Source organism: Mus caroli, chromosome 7 (assembly GCF_900094665.2).
Source record: "Mus caroli chromosome 7, CAROLI_EIJ_v1.1, whole genome shotgun sequence".
In the NCBI taxonomy this organism is placed as follows: Eukaryota; Metazoa; Chordata; class Mammalia; order Rodentia; family Muridae; genus Mus; species Mus caroli.
Genome location: NC_034576.1, coordinates 124974210 through 124983836, shown reverse-complemented (window position 1 = coordinate 124983836; position 9627 = coordinate 124974210). Strand labels below are relative to the sequence as shown.

The window sequence follows — 9627 nt, the reverse complement described above, 5'->3', positions numbered from 1 at the left end:
GGATATTGGGTTCCCTCCCCCTTCCTTTATAACTGAGTGTCTGAAAATAGTAAAATTGAGCCTTGATCAGAATGTTTGTTGTCTTGGCTCCATTGTTTCTTCCGCCCCGTCTAGATTCCTCTCTTTTCAGTTCGAACTGCCATTCTCAGTTGAACCGTTCGTGTTGTGGACTGCGGGCAGGCCGCAACAGAGCTGGACTCAAGGATGTGCTTTTCCTAGAACAGAAGTCTGTGCCCTTCATGCTTGGACCAATCCCACAGATACTATTGGAGCCTAGAGGAATGCAAGGCTCTAAATGGTCAGGTATGACAGCTAACCGTGATTGTCAGCTTAACGGCACTAAGAGACACGGTGGGGGAGCAGTAGATACATCTCTGCTGTATCCTTTGGGTGTTCTCAGAGAGGCTGGGAGTACAGGAGAACATCTCAGTGTGGAAGATATGGTACAAATGTGGGACATTCATCTAGAGTAGTGGTTCTCAGTCTGTGGGTCGTGACCCCTTGTGGGGTCGAATGACCCTTTCACAGGGGTTACCTAAGACCGTTGGAAAACACACATATTTACATTACAATTCATGACAGTAGCAAAGTTGTAGTTATGAAGTAGCAGCAAAAAATAATTTTATGGTTGGGGGGTGGGGGTGGGGGTGGGGTCACCACAACATGAGGGTTGCCGCTTTGGGAAGGTTGAGAACCACTGCTCTAGACTAGAGTCCAGATGTCACTATCTTAGAGACCTGTCCTATAATGACATTTTCCACCATTACTATCTCTTTCTATTCTCCATATTGCTGCTCAGAATCCAAATAGCCATGATCATAGGGTGAAATATCACTTATTTTGTCTCTGTAGCCTCGAGTAACAGATGAAACAAAAGATGATGAAGAAGAAGGTACAGGAGAATTCCACTCTCCCTGAGAATGTCCGATAATGTTGCTGCGCGTGGACATCAGACTCTAGCTTTTTTTTTTTAATCTTTCCTCATCCCAGTGACTCTTCAGAGAGCTCCCAGGTCTTCAGGTTCCAACTGGGGCTGTATGACCTGATCCCTCATGCTGAGGCATCCAGGACAAGTAGCTACTTGGTTCTTTGCAGGATATAGGTAGAGTGTTATTGTCCAATTATTAGCCTAGAACCACACAGGGCAAGCCAGTAAATCTCCACATGCATGCTACTGTTCTGTTTCCTTAGCGCACAGTTATTAAACTGTACACAAACCATTACGGGGTAACTGCACACGGGGGTCATGAAAACTTTAGCAACAGTAAAAGGGTTCTGTTTACTCAATGACTAAAAAATTCAATTCAAATCCATCAAATTTGCAGTGTACCCTGGTGTTCCTGGCAGTGCTTGCCTGGGTTGCATCATGACTTCAGCACCTGTTCTGAACACAGAAGCACTTTGTAGAGCGAATGCAGTCTCACCAGGCTGACGAATGCTGCCCGAACCACCTCAGCTCAGCTCTGAGACGGTGTTAGTTATGAGCTCTGGTGTTTTTACTGTATTTGCAAAACTTTCAGCTCTTATAGGAACTTAACGATCTAATTATGGAAAGCAGGCTTTTAATACTTTCCCACAGACGGCACGCGGGTATCAAATCCATATATCTCTGGAGTATATTGTGTTAGAATGTTTGATTTTAGAAATTGCTGTTCGAATTGTTAACTTACATCTCATAAAAATTTTCAATAAATTTTGGCTTGGGGTTAGGACAGAATTTCTTTTCTTTCTTCTTCCCCCCCCTCTTTCTCTTTCTTTCTTTCTTTCTTTCTTTCTTTCTTTCTTTCTTTCTTTCTTTCTTTCTTTCTTTCTTTCTTTCTTCTTTCTTCTTTCTTTCTTTTGTTCTTTATCTCTTTTTCTCTTTCTTTCTTTCTCTCTCTTCTTTTTTCTTTCTCTCTCTCTTTCCTTCCTTCCTTCCTTCCTTCCTTCCTTCCTTCCTTCCTTCCTTCCTTTCTCTCTCTCTCTCTCTCTCTCTCTCNTCTCTCTCTCTCTCTCTCTCTCTCTCTCTCTCTCTCTCTCTCTTTGAGACAGAGTTTCTCTGTGCAGCCTTGGCTTTCCTGGAACTTACTTTGTAGACCAAGCTGGCCTTAAACTCAAGGATCTGCCTGCCTCTGTCTCCCAAGTGCTGAGATTAAAGGTGTTGCACAACCACGGCCCAGCCCCCCAAATGCAATTTTTAATATTAAAAGCAGTGTTTTCTTTAATAAATGGTAAAATTATATCATATCAAATAATTTTTTGAGACAGGGTCTCATGTAGTTCAGGCTGGTCTCAAACTAGTTGGGTATTTGAGGGTGACCTTGAATTCTTTTACTTGTGTGTGTTGTATGTGCGTGTTGTATGTGTATTGTATGTATATGTTGTATGTGGGCGCATGCCCATTTGTTCCTAGGAGGATTTCAGGTTGCCTGTTTTATGATAACTCTAAGACAGGGTCTCTCACTGAGCCTCGAGCTAGGTGGTCAGTCAGTGAGATCTTCCTGTCTCCAACCCCTCCCCACAGTGCTAGTTACGGGCAGCTGCATCATTCCTGGCTTTTTATACAGGTTCTGGGGCTTTAAACTCAGGACCTCAAGTTTGCTCAGCAAGTTCTCTGACCCACGAAGGCGTTTTTTATATTTTTGGCCGTGAGCCTAGCCTTCAATGGCTGGAGCTGCCTTTTCAGCCCTATGAAGACATTTCTTCTTCTTCTTCTTCTTCTTTTTTTTTTTTTACTAGATATTTTCTTCATTTACATTTCAAATGCTATGAAGGCATTTCTTTAGCCCATGACCATGAACTCTTAAATTTTAAAAATTACATTTAATTATTTATTTGTGTGTGTAGGTGTGGGCATGCTGTGGGGAACACATGGAGGTCATAGGACAGCGTGCGCCTTGTGCCTCCACAGTGTGGGTCCCAGGTCATTATGCTTTCCAACAGGCACCTTTACCTGCGGAGTCCTGAGCCTCAGGGTTCTGAGGGTGGAGGCGAGCCGGCTCTGTCAGAATCACATGTCCTTGAAGTTCCCTCCATGAAGTTTGAACTGTGGTTTACAAGATGAGTTGGGCTTTCCCCCCGCTGTGTATCAATTCTTCAACACTAGTAGAGTCTCCCACAGTTTAATTCAAAATTGATAGCATGTATGAGGAGTTAAAAGCTTAGACTGTCTTGTCTCATTCCCACAAGACTTCCAGATGCTGCAGTGCATTCAACTCCATGAGCCACAGGGCTTAAGGTTGTTGTTGTCTTAATGAAAGTTTCATTATGTAGGCATGATCAATTAAGTCATAAGCCATTGGCGAGTAACACAGTTTCAGCCTTTCCCCTTTCTGGAGGGCCTGAAGATTCTGGCAAGCCATTCTCCATCTTGAAGCTGTCTAGGGGCCCTCTAAAAGACTCCTCATTAATTAGGATACATTTAGTGTGTTTAGAAGGGGCTTATGAATAATAAACGGAAATTCAATTTAGGGAATTTTAAGGGTTCAGGAGCTCTAGTGATGGAAACTGGAAATGAAGAGCAAGTTTGTATTATGTCACAGTTCTTTACCAGAAAACAAACAGAAGGGCAGATGGTTGCACAGGGCTTCAAACTCTGTGTTCTTTTGGGAGCCAGATGCTACCGTGAGAGCCTGCTACCTCAGAGGCAGAGAAAGCACCCAGCAGACCTTCTTCCTCAGCTGACCTCCCACTAGCAATGCCCCTCTCTCACACAGGCTCAAAAACCCTCCTTCAAACTGAGTCTTCCTCCCTTCTGCTTCCTGAGTGCCTCTCTGTCCTCCTGACTTCCTCTTACTCTCTATGTTTTTTTCTTAATAATCCTTTGTTCACTTCCTGTCAACTGGTTGCTTGCTCTGCCTCTTGACCTATGGTTGACTTTATTTAATCCTATTTACATACTCAACCAGAAAGCTCTTGGATTAAAGGAGAGTGCTAAGGCTGAGCCACAACACAATTAAAAACAGGGTTTTCCAGTAAATAATACATTCTCGAGGTTCACAGTGTAATCAAATATCCTCCAACACTTCTGTAGGCCAAACTTTCCTGGGGAGAATGCAATGAGCTCCTTAGATAAAACCATAGACTCTGAGGGGTGGATTCAGGTTTAAATGCTCATCTGCTATGTGAAACTGGCAATGCTATGTAGCCCCAGCTATAAAAGGAGGGTACTGACTCCACAGTACTGACCCCACAAGGCCATTATAAAGACTGGGAGAGATGATGGCCACAGGTAAAGTTCCAAGCTCAGCATCTGTCATGTTCAAGAGTTCACAAAATGCATTTTCTCCATCTTGGAATGTGGTGAGAGGCTGTGCATTTCTGACCCCAGCCCCAACCAGCTGACTGCGTGTGATAGCACTCACCCTACATGATGGGGTGCCAACTTCATCCTCAAAGTTTTACAGCACTGGTTCAGAGATGCAGTGTGGCCCTAGGACGAAGTCCTGGAGTAGTCATGAGGCAGAAGGTTGGGAGAAAGGCTTTCTTTGGGAACAGATCTCTTTCCCTCCATTGGTTGCATTTAGCTTTCAGCCAAAGAGGTGTGTGAATTAGCCATGGAGTCCAGAAGCACACAACAGACACAGATTGGCTTTCTGGTTCCAGGTTTGGAAAGGATCTTCTCCTTAGATTCAATTTGAAGATTCAGCCTACTATGCCTCAATCCCATGGGAGCTCTTTTCATTAGGGTACGTATCTCTTGGCCCTAATCCGATTCAACAAATGTACACATTTTGGAGATACTGAAGAAATTCAGGAAATGTTGTCCCTAAATGTGTTACTTTGGACTTCAAACTAGGGTTCCTACTGGAAAAGGACAAAAGATGAAGTGGGCCCTTGGAGCTACTCATCCACTTCTTCCTTCGATTCCATTTAGTGGCAACCACCTTATCCCCACTGACTACTGTTTCTGAGCAGCAGGGGCTGGGGTGGGGCCCAGGGAGTCACAGGGACCTTCTGAAGGGATATTCCCGTTCAGTTTGGAAGGGTGGGTGAGACTAAAAATACCACCTTTGTGACATATTTACTCAGCTCTGGTTAATGCCCCAGAGAGATTGCCAAGAGTCACTACCACTAAACCTGTGATTAAACCATAATAACCACTTTCATGTTTATAAATTTTGTCCTTGATATCAGAGAAGAGTATTTTTAGGCTAGAACTTGGAGCTAACAAATCCCAAAGCAGGCATGTGGGTTTAAGCAAGCATCTCTCCTTTAGGCTTCCTTCCTTGCACAAGGCAATAGGGCAGGAGGGATCAAACTGGGGGCTATCATGTATCATGCCCCAGTCCCAAGAGATCTTTCTGACCTACCCTTTGGGTATGTTGATGCTGATGCTGCCTCCACACATGTGGAAGTTCCATGGATAGTGATGGAGCTCATGAGAATCTCTCTAAAATGTGCCACTCAGACCTCAAGCTGAGGGTGCTTTGGGGAGCAGTGTGTGCAGAGAGGGGCCTTCTAGAACTTCTTTCATATGCCTAAGGACACTCGGTTGCCATGAACCAGGAAGGCCATCAGCCAGGGAGCATTAAGTTCATCCCAGGAGATAAGACTGGACTTTGTTACCATGCCTGATACTCTCACCTGATCTTCTGAGAATCTTTTTTTTTCTTTTTTTTTTCCCAAATAATTTATTTCTCCTAATCTGTTCTAGCCATCAAGAGGATATAGAAGCTTCTAGGTTCCACTAGGTTTGGGGGTGCTGTCTTTCCAGTGCTGTCTCTATTCATGTAATCATACATACATACACATTTTCTATTCTCCTGCTACTTTGTCTACTGTCAATTTATTTCACAGAGTCAAGTATTAAACCTTCAGACAGCAGGGGGAAATTTCCCCTCTCCATTAACATCTGTTTCTGTCCTTTCATCTTCATAGGGCTACTCTTCCATCCATCCGTCCGTCCGTCCGTCCATCTATCCATCTATCCATCCATCCATCCATCCACTAATGAAGTTATTCAAAATATATTTAATAAGCATTAAGTGTACCAGTCAGCTTTAACAAATACTACTTAAAAAGAGGAAAGAGTTATTTTAGCTGATGGTTTCAGTGATCTCTGTCTGACTCAGTGATTCTGGTCAGCTCCATTGTTTCTGGGCTTGTCCTGGTTTTTGTGCTATTGCATGCTGATCAAAAGCAACTTATGGGGAAAAGGGGTTTCTTTCATCTTATTCCTTAAAGTCCATCATGTATGGAAGTCAAGGCTGGAACCTGGTGTAGGAAGGCCATGAAGGAACACCGCCTACTGGCTTGCTCTCCATGGCTTGTTCAGTCTGCGTTCCAATTCACCTGGGGCCACCTTCTCAATGACTGTCTCTAGTGGGCTGAGCACTCCCACATCAATCACTAAGCAAGAAAATGCTCCACAGAATTGTTCACAGGCCAATGTGAGGGAAGCCAATTCCTCAGTTGAGGTTTACTCTTCCAAAATGATGCTGGCTTGTGTCAAGTTAACAAACACCTAGCCTGTGTCAGACCATAATGAGGCAAAGTGTCATCACGGGAAGAATGTGAAGGAACTGAGATGCTTAGCGCATGACATCCAGGGAGCAGAGGAGGAGGAGAGGAGAGAAGATAGACAGACAGACACACATACACACAGCGTCTAAAGCCATATATCGCTACCAAGGACATGCCTCCAGTGGCCTACTTCCTTCATTGAGCCCCCACCTTTTATCTATCCTGTCTATCATCTTCCAAAATAATGGGACATGTGATCCTGCAGGGGACATTTTATATTTAAACCACAATACGGATGACATGCCAGGTGCTGGGGACAAGGAAGTGAGCAAGCAGACGTGGCCCCTGCTCTCAGAGTTTTTTTTCTGATGGTGGCAGTGAGAACAGTCTATGAATTAAAAACATGTACTATCATGGTGATAACTAGGGAGGGCTGATGGGTAGGACCTGGGATGGCAGGGCTACTTGTGATGGTGAAATCTGAGAAGGAGTCAAACTTCTGTTCTGCTGACCCAAGCCTGGACCATTCCCTCTCCCAACCCTTCTCACTGCCCCCAGTGCCAAGGCACTCAGATTCAGTCAGCTAAGACTCCCCTTGAAGTAGATCTTTCAAACAGAGGTGTGTCTTAGGTTCTTTGTCTACTGCTGTGATAAAAGATCCTGATGTAAATAACCTGATGCTAGACATGGTTGCGCATGGCTTTAAATCCCAGTACTTGGAAGGCAGAGGTAGGGGAACTTCTGAGTTTGAGACCAGCCTGGTCTACAGAGTGAGTTCCAGGACAGCCAGGGCCACAGAGAAACCCTGTCTTGGGAAGGAAGGAAGGAAGGAAGGAAGGAAGGAAGGAAGGAAGGAAGGAAGGAAGGAAGGAAGGGAGGGAGGGAGGGAGGGAGGAAGGAAGGGAGGAAGGAAGGAAGGAAGAAAGAGAGGAAAAAAATCTTGACAAATGCAACTTCAGGGAGAAAGGGCTTATTTTTTTTTTAAAGATTTATTTATTTATTATATGTGAACACACTGTAGCTGTCTTCAGACACACCAGAAGAGAGAATCAGATCTTATTATAGATGGTTGTGAGCCACTATGTGGTTGCTGGGATTTGAACTCAGGCCCTTCGGAAGAGCAGTCAGTGCTCTTAACCGCTGAGCCATCTCTCCAGCCCGAAAGGACTTATTCTTAAGATTCATAATTCAAGGCTAAAGTTCATTGCGGTGGGGAAGTCAAGGTGGCAGGAGCTGAAAGCAGGCAGCGATAAAGAGAGTGGATAACTGCTAGTGCTTAGCTTGCTTTCAGTCCAGTGTTCCCACCCACAGGATGGTCCAACCCACACAATCAAGCAATCTCTCAAAGCCATTCTCAGAGGCTCAATCCAGCTAGTCCTTCACAGGTGTGGCTGGAGGCTTGTCCTCCAGGTGATCCTGTCGAGTTGACACACTAATCACCACAGGGCTTTTAATTCTCCATCTTATTCTAGGGCAGAGATTGGACAGCTGGAACCCTTGGTCCTAGTGACCACACCCACTCAGATCCCGCAGTTGCGTCCCACCCTTCTCACCGCTGTCATTTCCATAATCCCATCATAGTCCTTTGACCTTCTTGTTTCTTTTGACTTTTACCTCTACCCTATGGCAGCCTTTTTCACAACTGGAGCCCGGGCCCAAGCGGACTTCACTTTAAAACCCTTACATAGATCTACGTCTTTGTTCTAAATGAACTGAATTGAGACTTTACCCAAACCACTTCTCACCAAAGCATAGCAGAAAAGGTTCTCCAAGAACCCTGAGTGCTGGAGTTTGCAGTGTCTGGCCTGAAGATGAAGACAAAGGGTTTATGTCTAGGTCCACATCATAAAATGTACATGAAAACTCCCTAAAAACCGTCTTTGACATCTTCATCCCCAAAGTTTGCACTCCAAAGATTCTTATCTCCACTTAATCTTAACCAAAAGGCAAACCCATCAGTGGCCCTCCTTTGCTTTCTGCCCATCCCACTTCTCAGTCTCCTGATTCTCTCACCTTTCCCTGTCTTTGCATCTTTCCAGCTTCTTTCCTTTCTTCTCAAGTAGCACCCGAGGGCTGGGTCAGCCTGTCTGTCATCCTGGATACTCGAGGCTGATCAGGAAGATGTCAAGTTCAAGGCTTGCCTGGGATGCAGAGTGAGTTCAAGGTAAGCCTGGGCAACTTTGTGAGATCCCGTCTAAGAACAAATAAAAATTGGGGAAATATACTTCAGAGGTAGAATACTTGTCTAGGATGTGCAAGGCCCTAGGCTCAGTCTGAAGAACTGCATCAAAACACGATAGAGACCTGTAATTTAAAAAAAAAATGCTTTCCACCAGGTACCTGGGTTTGTTTCTACTGTTATAAAAAACTTATACTTAACTTAAGTAAGTTAAGTATAAGATAACTTAACTCTTTTTTTTTTATGAGTTCCTTCTTTTTATTAGCACATACACAACTACTTGTCTTCTGGTTTGTTGAAGCAGTAAGTCAGACAACACTTGCCACAGTAGTGCCTGTCAAAGTGGCTTCCCATGAAAACTCCAGCACCACATTCATCAGAAGGACACTCTCGACGAAGTCGGCTAATTTTGCCATTTTCATCCACCTTATAGTATTTCAGCACAGCCAACTTAACCTTCTTCCTCTTATGCTTGATCTTCTTGGGAGTGGTGTATGACTTCTCCTTCCTTTTCTTAGCACCACCCCGAAGTCTCAACACCAGATGAAGGGTGGACTCCTTTTGAANGTTGTAGTCAGACAAAGTCCGGCCATCTTCCAGCTGCTTACCAGCAAAGATCAGTCTCTGCTGATCAGGAGGAATTCCTTCCTTATCCTGGATCTTGGCCTTTACATTTTCTATAGTGTCCGAGGGTTCAACCTCGAGCGTGATGGTTTTCCCCGTAAGGGTCTTCACAAAGATCTGCATCGTGGCGGCGGTTCTACCCACGATGGCGGATCGGAAAGGTAACTTAACTCTTAAGGTAACTTAACTCATAAGGAAGAGAGTTGTTTTGCTCATTGTTTTGGAAAACTCTGGGGAGGCTCTTGCATCTAGTAAGAACCTGTGTATACCCTTCCTAACGCAGAAGTGTAGACAGGGAGCAGATGCAGGTTGAAGAGATGAAACACAAGACTCAGTTCTCCTTTACAGTAATCTGCTTTCAGAGTAACTAGGCGAGTTCT

The 9627-nt window shown here is 44.4% G+C and overlaps 1 pseudogene across 1 annotated transcript; it reads right to left on the bottom strand.

The window, feature by feature from the left end:
* Nucleotides 1-8856: 8856 nt before the first annotated feature.
* On the bottom strand, nt 8857-9405 carry LOC110297623 (annotated as a pseudogene). Its single transcript, XR_002378308.2, has one exon. The product of XR_002378308.2 is annotated as a ubiquitin-40S ribosomal protein S27a pseudogene (transcript).
* Between the last annotated feature and the right edge of the window lie 222 nt (nt 9406-9627).